General features: G+C 36.0%; 1 pseudogene; it reads left to right on the top strand.

Annotated features, from left to right (window-relative positions):
• Window positions 1-277: 277 nt before the first annotated feature.
• On the top strand, window positions 278-12,845 carry LOC140815580 (protein NPG1-like; annotated as a pseudogene).
• Window positions 12,846-14,272: the final 1,427 nt, after the last annotated feature.

Raw genomic sequence — 14,272 nt, 5'->3', positions numbered from 1 at the left:
TTCGATTTTGTTGGCAAAGAACGAGTAGGTTGGGGAAAAAGTAAACAGTGATGAGAAATACTTTTAAATAAAAGTGTAAGGGTAGTTTGGTCAAATTCAGGTTTATCATCATTTTATCACTCATCTTAATTTAACACCACACATGATATTAGATATCTCTTTTTACATAAATTATCCTATCAAACATTTATCAATCAAATTATCAATCATTCAATTATCACATCCTAAAAACCAAGCGAGCCCTAACTAGTGAAGCCGGGCTAGTTTGTGTTTGTTTAAGTTCAATTTAATCAAGAGCGAAGGTGGTCAGGGCAAATTGCGTCATCGTCACCTTCTTCATTTTCGCAAGCTGCCACCGCCGAACGCCACTCACGGTCGCGTCATCAAATCTTTAGCCGATCTCTCCGTGCGTAGACAATTTGAATCGACCGTTCTAGGATCTCTTCAGAAAACCTGTGCGTGCGCTAAGAAAATTAAGCGGTGTCGCATTGCATTTGGGAGCAGAACCGTAGCCTCGCGACGGGCAGCATGTCATGGTGGGTATGGGGAAGCCTCATACCTCTCAGGCGTTGCTTTCTAGTTTTCCTTCCTTTTTTTCCTTTTGCTTTCTGAATTAATTTTTTTGACGATCTGCGCTAGACATACAAGATTCAATTTTAATGGGTTTGGTGATGAATCTTTAATCGCATGAATGAATCTTAAGGTTTAACACCTTTTTAATATTGTTATTGTTTTTTTATCCATCTAGCTTACCTACTCTTTTGTTGATGGTGTTTCACTGATTTACGTTCACAGCAGATTGAGCTACGAATGCTCGGATACCATTGTTGGAATTTTGGGAACACCTAAAAAACATCGAATCGGGTTTTCGATGTACCTATTCCTAGCTGAATACTGAAATTTGCTTGGATCTGGAAACTCGTCTGCAAATCTTTCTTGACCCATTCGATAGATTGCCACATCTTAAACCACTAAGATAATGTTTGCAAATGCTTATTTTAAGTTCTTCCAAGCTTTTAGTCAATGCAATGTTAGAAAATTGTTCGTAGAAGCTGGGAACCAATTAAAATAAGTTCTTACAAACATAACTTAGGTGATATTTCAAGAGAACAAACAGAAACCATGAACGAGACAATGTTGGTGTTGTGTTGTATTATTTTGTGTATTCTTGACTGACAGGACTGTCTTTCTATAAGTACCCCTCAAATATGGATGTATATTAGGTCAGGCCATAATTCTGATCCATGTACACTTACATTGTTGACGGTCAGAAAGATTCCATTTTTTATTAGATTTTTGAGTTTTCAATTTTGTAATTTGAAATTGTTTCCCTTGGAAGTGGGATCCATTTCAACATCTTTGAAACCATAAATTTATGAATTTCGTAGTTTTTAAACTTTGTTTGTGTTATTTATTTGAAAAGATATTAATGTGTGGAAGAATTTCAGGTGATCCAGTAAAAATGGGAGGGATTAGAGATGTCAGAAGGTGAATCCCCTGACTGGACCCAATTTGAGGGTGATCCATCAGTTCACCAAGTTAGTTTGAATGGGGTTTGCATGAGAAATAACGTTGTCGAAGCAAAGCTTGATGAGGGAAATATCCAGGAGGCTGAATCTGCATGGATTATCACTCAATTTTGAGGTTGGTCTCATAACGTAACTGCCCATAATTTCACACTACTCTGAATTACTTTTTTTTCTGAGTGGGTGTCCATTTACCATGGATTTTAAGCTTTAATCTTCATGTAATTGATTTATTTCTACTTTCTTTGTTGTTATCTTGTGAGCATCATTACTGAAATATCTACTACTTAAATAACTGCTAAAATATTTTTTTTAAAATCTATGACCAAACTCATAAGCATTTAAATAATTTAATCAGGCGTTTTAAAATTCATCCAATCACTTAATAAAATAATTGTAATTACACAAAATCTTAGAATGTAATCAATCTCCTAGTATTCTATTTTAAAAGTCAAAACTCGAGCGTAATGCCAAAAGCCTGACAACTCGACAAAGTAAAACAAGATTCATAATCATTTAAAAATGTTGCTTCAACCCATGTCTCATAATCATATTATGCGGAAGAAATGCAAGGTCATCGGGTTTTCACGTGTACCCCCAGCTCCGCCTACTCAGTCTTCAGCGCCTCCAGTCTCCTCATCAATATGCTCACCTGCATCATTTACACTTAGTGGTTCTAAAAACTCAACACACCTGAACCGTGATAGCAAGTAAATATACATAACATGCAACCGTGAAAAATACTGTAATTAAAATACCTTTCATGATCTTAAAAACATTAAAACTTATGATACATCAAACTTAAGTTCCCAAAAATATGTTATCTTAATGTCTAATCCTATAGCTTAACTAATCAACTTTACCTTAAATTGTCATCATTTTAATTGTAATTTGCCACAAGCTTAGATTTTCAAGCCCAATATTGATTCATCCTACAATGCCCTTGATTACCATTCTTTATAACATTATAATTCCTGATATTTCAAGGTTTTAAATATCCCTTCAAGCCTAAGTCATCGAAAATTCCTATCATTTAAACCATCCAATTCTCGCTTGTTGCTAAACCAGTCCCCAAAATTTTGAACAAATGCAAAATTAATTCCTAATTTCTTCGAAAATTATCTAATTTGTCCTAAATTTTCAAAATTCTACAATTACCCATAAGTTCTTGGCGTTCTCAATTCCATTTTATAGATATCCTCTAACATAAAGTTCAATCAGTCTTAAGCTTATTAAATCCAAAAATCAATTCTAATAACCAGTCTTACATTTCCATCAATAACTAAAATCTAAAATTATACGTTTTTATACTTCTAAAGATCGTCGTATATTTGAATCATTATTCCTTATATGAAATTCTCAAAAATTAACTTAACTAGTAATCACGAATCATCGGTATTTTCTTAGAAATCTACATGTCCCAAAAACATTCATAATTTTCATGACTAACTTATGACCCAAAAAGTAGAACATCAGTACTACTAGCCAAAAATCAATGTAGTCAAACCATTTTCAATCATATCCTAACGCCCATTAGCCAAATTCTTAATCATGTCCAATTCCACCACAACCCAGCATGCATGATAATCATATAATTTCTTATTCATATTGTAGCATATAGACAGATAAACATGTATTGTAAAATGTATATCATGTAAACATACAGGTGATAGAATTAAACTTTCAAATCATGTAACTTACAGACTTGAGACTTGAAGACCGAGCTGCTGAATCTGGGAGTGAAACAACCCTACACAGGACCCTTGCTCTGATACCAACTCAAACATCTACTACTTAAAATATATCATGTAAACATACAGGTGATAGAATTAAAACTTTCAAATCATGTAAACTTACAGACTTGAGACTTGAAGACCGAGCTGCTGAATCTGGGAGTGAAACAACCCTACACAGGACCCTTGCTCTGATACCAACTCAAACATCTACTACTTAAAATAACTGCTGAAATAATTTTTTTAAAGCTATGACCGAAAATACACACACTCATAAACATTTAAATAATTTAATCAGGCGTTTTATAATTCATCCAATCACTTAATAAAAATAACTGCAACTACACAAAATCTTAAAATGTAATCAATCTCCAAGTCTTCTATTTTAAAAGTCAAAACTCGAGCGTAATGCCAAAAGGCTGACAACTCGACAAAGTAAAACAAGATTCATAATCATTTAAAAATGTTGCTTCAACCCATGTCTCATAATCATATTATGCGTAAGAAATGCAAGGTCCTCGGGTTTTCACATGCACCTCCAGCTTCGCCTACTCAGTTTCGACGCCTCCAGTCTCTTCATCAATATGCTCACCTGCATATTCACATTTAGTGAGTCTAAAGACTCAACACACCTAAACCGTGATAGCAAGTACATATACATAGCATGCAACCGTGAAAAATACTGTAATTAAAATACCTTTCATGATCTTAAAAGCATGAGCTTAAATATAACATGTCAAAGCATAAACGTGTCCATAAAATATCTCATCATGTCAACATATACGTGTTTAATTTTCTTTATTTGAATTTCATTTGTTAGTTGTGACTTTCATATTATCTTATTAGCCAATGGATCCATCGCGGTACCTGACGGCAGGGACATCAGCGACAGTATTACCTATCCACTGAGCATTGGACTTACATGTCATCGTATTATCCTATCATATTACTAGCCACAACAAACTCCCTTCCTTCAAGAACACGTCATCGTATTCATCACTTATAAAAATCATGCATATACGTAAATTTTCTTAAAATCAAGCATGCGACGTATTTTTCATATTTCCCTAAAAAATCATGTTCGTGATATCATAAACATTTAAAAATGAAATTTTTGTGACCACCCGAGGGCAAAATGATCATTTTGCCCCTGGAAACCCTAATTGACCGTTTTATGCTGGACCTTAAAATTTCGACTCGAAGCCAACCAAACACCTCAAAACATATTTATAATCGTTTCTTAGACGTAAACTCGAGTCCGTTTCATAACTTATATGATTTGTTTTAAAACTTGGAGTGGAGTCTCGGTTTTAACCCGAATCAACCCGAAACTTGACCAAACTTTCCTAAATTCTAACAACTACTTATTCACGCCCTACCAGCCCCTAAATCACACATTTCAGACCCCTTAAAGCCCTCGAAAACCTCGACCAGCTGCTGGAATTTTCTGCACGTGAGAACTTTCGAACCCTAGTGCACCTAGCTCCCACAACTCGACCCTAGGCCCGAAACCGACGTGACCAGCCCTTAACCAACTATCCTAAGACCAAGAACAAGCAATGAACTCCCTCCTGGAACAACCAAACCCACGCCTACAGCCTCTACATGTCGGATCACTCGGCTCACCCGTGACACAACCCAACTTGCCACATAACTTTCGAACCACCCCCAACCTTCCGTCCAGCAGCTCATGGATCGTTTCCAGCCTTTACACGGACCCACCAGGGTCTGGACCATAGCTTGGACCGAGCCCATGCACGCTGCTCTCCCCCTTTACCCGATCTAGCCATAACAACCACCAAGAACACAAGATCAGGTCGACCCCTAAGCCGCTCGCTTCAGACCTGGTCTCAACCCTTAAACCTTCCCTGAACCTGCTGTAAATCGTCTCTTAACGTAAAACCCGGCAGCCCTACGACCATGTCAACAAAAACGTGAGTTTCATGAAGAAAAAGTGAAGTTTTGCCATGAAATTTCGGTCCTCATGCACATAACATATTAAATCTGATGTTTTCCATTCATGAACACACAAAAAACATATATTGATGTGAATGATGAGAAAAACAAGGTATAGGACGTGCCTTTGCCTAATTAGCAATAAAATAATCCCATCAAGCCCAAAAACATTCTCGAAAATATTTCGTTTAGGTACGTTTTTGAAATATTGTCCGAGTTCTCAAAAAGTCCCCGAATCGCTAAATTTTGCTTACCAGTTTAAAATACGACTCGTCGAGTAATAATACTTTAGCAAGACTCATTTTCGAAAATCACCCTTATTAACACCATATATTAAAAAATTTAAAATAATTATTTAATAAAAATATTTTTTTCCTTAATTAAACTGGTATCCATTCCTCGTTCGAGCGTGAAAACTACTAAAAGTCCCTATGCATTAAAATTCAATAAACCATGCAACAAAACACATTCATATCACAAACATGCATTAAATGCATTAAAAATAATTAATTAAAATGCCAAAGAAATTGATAACTTGCATGCATGTGGTTCACGTGAACCTTCAGATTTTTGGGATGATATAATTACTGATCGTGAACGTAAGGATGTATTTTTGCATTGGTTATAGAATTGCTGATAATTTTTGAGTTTGTGCAGTGAGTATTACAGTGAAAGGTGTTTGTGTCAGTAACTCAGTATCATTATTTGATTTCTCATCTTAGTGGATATTCTTGAGCACAACTTTACTGTTTTTTTTATGACTGGATTGAAGGTACGTGTCAAAAATGACACTTTATCAAATTATTTTCAGGAAGCAAGAGCTCTTCTCGGAAAGTTAGAGTATCAACGAGGAAATGTTGAAGGTGCCCTACGAGTTTTCGATGGCATTGATCTTCAGGCAGCCATACAACGAATGCAACATTCATTCAGTGATAAACAACCCTCCAAAAAAAGCCGCTCCCGCAATGAAGCAGTAAGTGCTGTCCCTCAGCATGCTACAAATGTTGTGCTTGAAGCCATATATTTGAAAGCCAAGTCTCTTCAGAAGCTGGGAAAGTAAACAGGTATAATTCTGTAAACAATTTGGAAAGTACGATTATAATGAACATTCATATCAATCCTATCCCTGCACCTTTTTCTCGAACAGAATTAGCTACAAAAAATAAATTATTGCAAATTTGTGAAATGTAATTACTTCTTCTGGATTTTTTAAGAGGCTGCTCAAGAATGCAAAAGTGTGCTTGATGCGGTTGAAAAGATATTTGATAATGGTATACCCGATGTGATGGTAGAGGATAAGCTGCAAGACACTGTTAGTCATGCTATTGAACTACTCCCTGAGTTATGGAAACAAGCTGGCTGTTATTCCGAAGCAATATCTGCATACCGCAGAGCCCTTCTTAGTCAATGGAACCTTGACAATGAGTGATGTGCAAGAATTCAAAAAGCATTTGCACTTTTCTTGTTGTATGGTGGGGTAGAAGCGAATCCACCTAGTTTAGCTGTACAGGTTGATGGTTCTTATGTACCTAAAAACAATCTTGAGGAGGCCATTTTGCTTTTGATGATTCTTATGAGGAAGTTCTACCTCGGAAATACCAATTGGGATCCATCTGTTATGGAGCACCTTAGTTTTGCTCTGTCGGTCTGCAGCCGAACTTCTGTTTTGGCAAAGCAACTTGAAGAGATCATGCCCGGAGTAGTACATCGTAATGACAGATGGAAAGCCTTGGCACTGTCTTTTAGTGGGGATGGACTGAATAAATCTGCCTTAGATTTGCTTAGGAAGTCTCTGCACCAACACGAAGATCCTGATGATATTATGTCATTATTACTGGCTGCCAAAATTTGTAGTGAGGATGTATTGCTTGCTTCAGAAGGAATGAAATATGCAGAGAGAGTAATTGAAAATGCACGTGAATCAAAAGCACATTTAAAAGGTGTGGGCCTTCATCTGTTAGGCCTTTGCTTGGGAAAGCAAACGAAAATTTCTTCGTCAGATTTAGAGAGATCTCGTTTTCAGTCGGAAAGTCTGAAATCATTGGAAAGTGCATTAGGCCTAGAGCATGGAAATGCAGATCTGATATTTGACTTAGGAGTTCAATATGCTGAGCACCGGAATCTAGATGCAGCTTTGCGATATGCGGAGCAGCATATTGATGCAACCGGAGGATCAACGATAAGAGTTTGGAGACTGCTCGCATTAGTTTTATCTGCTCAGCAACGTTTTTCTGAGGCTGAAGCGGTTATAGATGCGGCATTAGATGAAACCGCAAAGTGGGATCAAGGACCACTGCTTAGGATGAAAGCAAAGCTCAAAATATCTCAGTTACGACACATGGATGCTATTGAGACTTACCGTTATCTTCTTGCTTTGGTCCAAGCCCAAAGAAAAACATATGGTTCTCTCGGAAGTGCACCTTAGGTTAAATTCTGATTCCCCTGACTTGGACTGTTAGCTATGGAGTTTTTGTTTATTTCTGTGTGTTTCATGAATTGCTTCAAGGAAAAGCAAGAGACCTTGATTTCAGAGATAAATCTTATTGTTAACTATATCATTTGAATTTTTTAACTTGGTGCCATAATCATTACCTTATCTGTTAGGGGCGTTTGGTTTGAGGGATAAGGGGGGATAATTTTTTTGGGTAATGCTATGTGTACATAATGGGTTACATAGAGGCTTACATGTAATTATTAATTAATTATTAAATTACAATTAAACCCTCATCCTAAATTGATAGACTACACATTCCATTCATTATTTCTTCTCCTATCAATAATATTAAATTGTTTTTTTTAATGCAAGTCTTGAGATTTATAATGCAATTTTTTTTAAAAAAAAATATATATTTTGATAAATATTATATTTTTCAATATTTAATAAATCATATAAAAAATTAATAGTAATGATTTTTAAAATTAAAAAAATTAATGATTGTAACTACAATAATAAATTATTATATTGCCAAAATTAGAATTAGACAAACGAAACAATCTACAATCTCTTTTACGAATCTACATCTAAAACAAACGAAACAACAAATTGGAAGAAAAAAACTAACCTTAATTTACAGTAATAAAGATGTAAAACAGAGAGAATAGATGGTCGTCTCGATAAGCAATAGAATATTTCTATGATCTCGATTTTTTCTTCGTCTTTACCGCATATGGATTTGGAAGCGAGGGTTGGGAGAGGAGAAGAAAGATACGGTCAATCGATTTGGAGTGAGGGCTGAGATAGGAGAAGAAATAATTAATAGAATAGGTAGTCTATCAATTTAGGGTGAGGGTTTTATTTGTAATTTAATAATTAATTAATAATTACATGTAAGCCTCTATGTAACCCATTATGTACACGTAGCATTTTCCAATTTTTTTTATCCTACTTAGTCAGCTGTTTGGTACGCGTGATTATTTAACCTACTCAATCCCTCCTATGAATGATTAGGTTATATTAGGTAGGTTAAAATAGTACCTCCTCACCCCCTAGGATTATTTATCCCACTCTTAATACCTCCTATTTTTCCAATTTTACCCTTCTCTTATATTCAAACTCACCACCACTTCCCGCCACCGACCGCCGCCGCCGCCATTACCGCCGCCGGCCGACCGCCCGCCGGACCGCCGCCGCCGGCCGACCGCCTCCGGACGACCACCGCCTGAAACGCCGTCCACCGGCCGGCACGCCGCTGACTCCGCCGATCCGTTCCTCCGGCCGACGCCGGACCGCCGACCCACCGGCAGGCCGCCGCTGAAGCCGCCGGCCCGTTTTCTCGGCCGGCCGTTTGTCGCCTGTCGCCGTCGCCGCCGCCACTGTCGCCCTCGCCGCCGAGCCGCGAAGGAGAAGGGCAATTTTGTCTTTCATCAAAAAATTCAAATTACCTACACTTACAAATCTTACCAAACACAATAGTATGTTACTACCATATATTACCATCACACCACCATCATTTCCTTTATCATTTACATACTACTCATTAGTTATCCTATCCTTCAAACCCAAACGGAGGATGATAAAATTAATGAATATGAAACTGTGGCATGGACTTGCAAATTATACTCTAGCCTTTCTCATTGGAAGGATGCAGAGATATGCTTGCAAGAAGCTAGGGCTCTGAAAGAATATTCAGCTGAAATCCTACACACTGAAGGTAATCACTCAAGCTTCTTAGCATTTATGAACACTGAAGATCTCTATTCACTTTCACTGGTAGTAGATTCCATTTCGTCTGTTTCTGTTCAAATTTTACAAACTCCTTGCCAGTACGTGCAAGTACTGGTTTTCCTCTGGAATACATTGGTAGGAAGGTTGACTGCTCTCCCTGTTAAAAGGTGCCATCTTAGCATCTAGTTGCTGCTAAGCATTTCCAGAGCTTAATATAAACATCTGGTGACTACTGTTTATGGTAAATCAGGAAGCAATCAGGGGAGAATGGAGTGTCTAGGGGGTGAAGAGGGAGAATGAAAGTGAGGAAAGATGAATTATCTTTAAGAATTTATGTCTGAATGTTCCTAAAGTGCTTGTTGATTTACCAAAAGATGACAAGTGAAGATGCTCTCTGATATGAAGGAAGCTGAATTTATTGGGCTGCTGGTAGACAAAGATTGCTGAAAAAATTAGAAGTTTATTTTGATATGCTTATGATTATAATTTACATGGATCCAGACAGGAATCCTTGTGCACAGTACACTAATAATCTTTCTTCGCCTGCTCCACCGGAAATTACTACATTATTAACACCGGACACGTATGGAAAGAGAGGAATATTTAGTTATAATTCTTTTTCCATTTCTGGTATTTATCTAAGCAAGTTCACTGTTATGGTCTTTGAAACTCGCATTTCCTTTTGTCAGAAGTTTGTCAATGTAAGTTGACAGAGTCGGGCCATAAGCACACCGTCATTGGCAAACTTCTGACAAAAGTCAATGTAAGTTGACAGAGTCGGGCCATAAGCACACCGTCATTGGCAAACTTCTGACAAAAGTCAATGTAAGTTGACAGAGTCGGGCCATAAGCACACCGTCATTGGCCTATTATTCGAGAAGAAATCATTGCCAAATTTTGACCAGTCTCAGTTTATGTTAGAGTCGGAAGTCCTAAAACTGCAGTACAAAATCATCAAAAGCAAAGTTAGAAGTGCAGGGAAAGAAGGCGAAATTCTTTCGGGGATCCAGTTTCAAAATCAATATAATTAACAATTTACACCTATAATCAAGCTTGTACAACTTCCTAGTTGAAATGGGGAAGTGAGAGAAGCAAAGGTTAATTAAATATACAGTCGGCTGCTGGCTGCATTACTAAGTGCCTCTGATTATCTACTAGGTTTATTTGTGCAAAAAAAATACCTCGGTTCTGAGAGAGGTAATTACGCACAAAATTTATGCTAGGAATAACTATTAAAGTTTAAAATATGGGAAGTAGCAACTTTTCCATCTTATGTCACGTCCCGAAACTCGGGATTGACACCGGCGTCGTTTCACAATCACACAATTGAAAATAACAAGCCTTTGTATCACAGTTTAAACCGAACCAGTTTATATATATATCATAATTCCCACAAAAACATCGTCTTTACAATAACAAAATCCAACGAAATATTAAATAATGCGGAAGCGTCTTACAATTTAATTAAACCATAAACATTCATAATAAAACTTATCACTAATCCGGCAAATCACCAACCGTATCAAAATTTTCCGACTTTTCCATCCTCAAAGCTGTTCTCGGACTTAATCTGGGAAGTTGTTGTTAAGGAGGTGAGTGATTTTGGGAATACTTCAGTACATGGGGTACATTGAACACAACATAAACCTTTTTCATAGCATTTCGAATCATAACATAAACCGTAAAACTGCTGTTTCAATAATCGTAACGTAAATTTCATAACATAATAACACTGCGATTTTTCACACAAACCTTTCACCACGTTTTACTGACGTCAGTCCCTAAGTGTGATCCTCTAAGGGGGCGAGGCCATAAAACAGTTCTATCCACTGTTAAGGGCATATGTTGGAATTCCTCCGCATTTTCAGGGAATCCTCACAGTGTCAACACATAACTGATCAAATTTCGGTAAAACGTATAGACAGGATACGAAGTTCGACCGAATTTTTTAAACCAACAAAACCGAAAGTTCCACATTCATAAAACCGAAATTATAAGTATTTAAAACAGCCACTTACCGTAATTATTGATGCTAAAAACGTGGATGTTCGGCTCGGAAATAGGGTCGTTTCTTGCTCTGCTCGGACAGCGCCTCGGCTTCGACTTTTGGTGTAACTTCGGGACGATTTTCGAGCAGAGTTTCGGCTAGGGAATGCTGCTGAATTTCGTGGCTTTCAGCTCTAGGATTTCGAATTTTATGGGTGGAGAATGAGTAGGGATGGTGTGGTATTTATAGGTGAAGGAGATGGATCTAAATTTGATACAAGAATCCTACCAAAAATTTATGCCAAATCTCTCAAAATTGGCTCCAATTCTCTTGCTGCTTTTCGAAAATATTGCTACTAAAGTTGGGGGATTCATTCTCTAATCCAACGCTCTTGATTAATTCAGAATTTAGGTTGCTAGATCCAACGGTTTTGGTGAAGAGTTTTGATGATTTCCTTCCAAATAACCAAGCAACTAATCCTTACAAAATATTGGCATTTAACCTAAGGGAATTTCGAAAATATCTAGCATTATTCATGCCTTAAATCTTCTTAATTGTATGATATTCAATTCTTGAAAAAAATCCTTCCCATAAATTTCGAAATTTGCTTGCCTTGGTCCTACTTGGATTGACTTGATAATCAAGATTCCAACACTCAATTATTTTCCCATATGTACATCTCATTCATACAATAAATAAAATCTTACAATTTCCTTATAATTATTAATTGCATGCTAAAAAAATCGGTTCTTACATCTTACGGGAAAATTGTTTGTAAAACGAAGCAGAGTATGAATTTTTTTTATTTTTTTTAAAGAATCAGAGTATGTAATTTTATGAACCTAGGAATGTCTTATTTTCTCAGAAATCGTTTGGGATTTGTCCTATTAAAAAAGGAGTATTAGGATTTTCACTCCGTCAAATCCATTTTCCTTCTGAATTTAACATTATTTTACTTAAAAAGACAAAAGCCAAGTCCTTTTGAGTGCAGACAAATGATGTGTAGTGTCAAGAATATGTTATGAAGAAAAGCTGAGATGCATTTTGCTAGCGTCATCATCTGATGCCTTTCAATTCGAAGTCTTCTTTCAGATGCATTAAGGATTGAACCTACCAATGCTATGGCTTGGTGCTACTTAGGCAAGGTTCATAAAGATGATGGAAGGATCTCTGATGCCGTCGACTGTTTCCAGGCAGCTTCCATGCTCGAAGAATCTGTTCCAATGGAGAGTTTCAGTTCCCTTATTTGACTTTTACTTTCAATCAAATCCGTATTCTTTGATTCTTTGTTAAAAACTTTCAGCGTTTTGAATCTGATGAGATGGACAGATTCTTTGAGCATGATTGTCATAGGTTTTTAGGGATATTTTACATTATGCAATTCCGAAATACTTTTCTCACAAGAATGTATGACAATCCGCGATTTTGTTTCTGTTTCTGCAATTGTATCTTATGATTCATCTCCAAGGAGTCAACAACTCACATGCCAATTGTAATCATATGTGATTACTATTCACAATTCCTAAAAATAAATTTCTCACAATAATATATCAAAATACATGAAAAAGGGTTTTGTATTTTTTGAAAACATTACTTAAATTATTTTTGAATATTTAGAGTTCCATATTTTATGATTTTTTTTTGTCTCTATATATTAGGCTATGTTTGGTTCATATCATAAAAATTTTGATTGTTTCATATCACTTCTTAAATCTTTTCCGTGTGCTCTATAAAAAAACACCATATTGTACACCCTCAGAAGAGGAGGGGGCAAGTGGTTTTCACCAACAAGAAACCGGTGATCTTGCGGGTAAATCCTTAACCCTTCCCCCTCTTACTAAGACTGAGTCGAAGAACCCAACGATCATTCGAACATAACAAACATTTGATTTTACAATTAATATTAAAATATTTAGTTTTCTTGAGTCGTCATTTGATGAAATTTTTAAGAATGGGATTATTGAAAGACAACCGATAATATCTTCAGGCTCCGTTTGTTATACGTGATAGGATAAGTAAATGATTAATAATTAAAGTGATTATTTTTTATTGTGATTATTGGTACCAAATGGAACCTAAGAGTATTATTTTTTATTGTGATTATTGGTAGAGTTAACCCGTCTCACAAATAAAGATTCGTGAAACCGTCTCACAAGAGACCTACTCTTTTAGTAAAATCCCAAACATTTCATCCTGTCTTTTGATAGCCTAAGGTGCTTACAAAAAAAAAATCTTCAAAAGCATCCAAAAAATAATGACAAGATTAATGGAAGCTATTCAAACAGTTGTAGGTCAACTAAAAACAAAAATATCAGAGGGTAGTTGAACAGCATCTACACACTTCAAATTCTCTACGCATGAGTACAAGGTGAATTAATGTCTAGAGTAAGAGGTCGATTAATGTCTAGAGTACAAGGTCGATTAATGTCTTATTTGAAAAGAGTTTATATGACAAACCGTCTCGCGGATTTATATTCGTAAGACGAGTTACTCGATATATATTTATCATAAAAAATAATATTTTTTATATAAAAATTAATATTTTTCATGAGTTTGATCGAGTAGTAGATCTCTCTCACAAATATATTCGTCTTACGAAATTGAATAATGGATGGATAATCGTTTTTGTGTATTTGAAATAAATGAACTACTTGGTCGAACTTTATTCTTTGGTTGGAATAAAATTTATTAAGAAAATATACGAGTTATGGAGCATATAGCTCATTTGTTTAAATTTATATTATAAAAATATATAAACATCTTAATCACAAGAGCTATCACATTGGATTGAACGAAATTATGTGGAATTTGAAATTGAAAATATCATTAAAAAATGGAAAGGATTTATAAAAAACCCCATATTTTTCTATCAATTAAAAAATGTTTTAATATGAAAAATTCTAAT

Source organism: Primulina eburnea, chromosome 15, assembly GCF_022965805.1.
Source record: "Primulina eburnea isolate SZY01 chromosome 15, ASM2296580v1, whole genome shotgun sequence".
In the NCBI taxonomy this organism is placed as follows: domain Eukaryota; kingdom Viridiplantae; phylum Streptophyta; class Magnoliopsida; order Lamiales; family Gesneriaceae; genus Primulina; species Primulina eburnea.
This window is presented reverse-complemented; position numbering and strand designations above follow the sequence as displayed.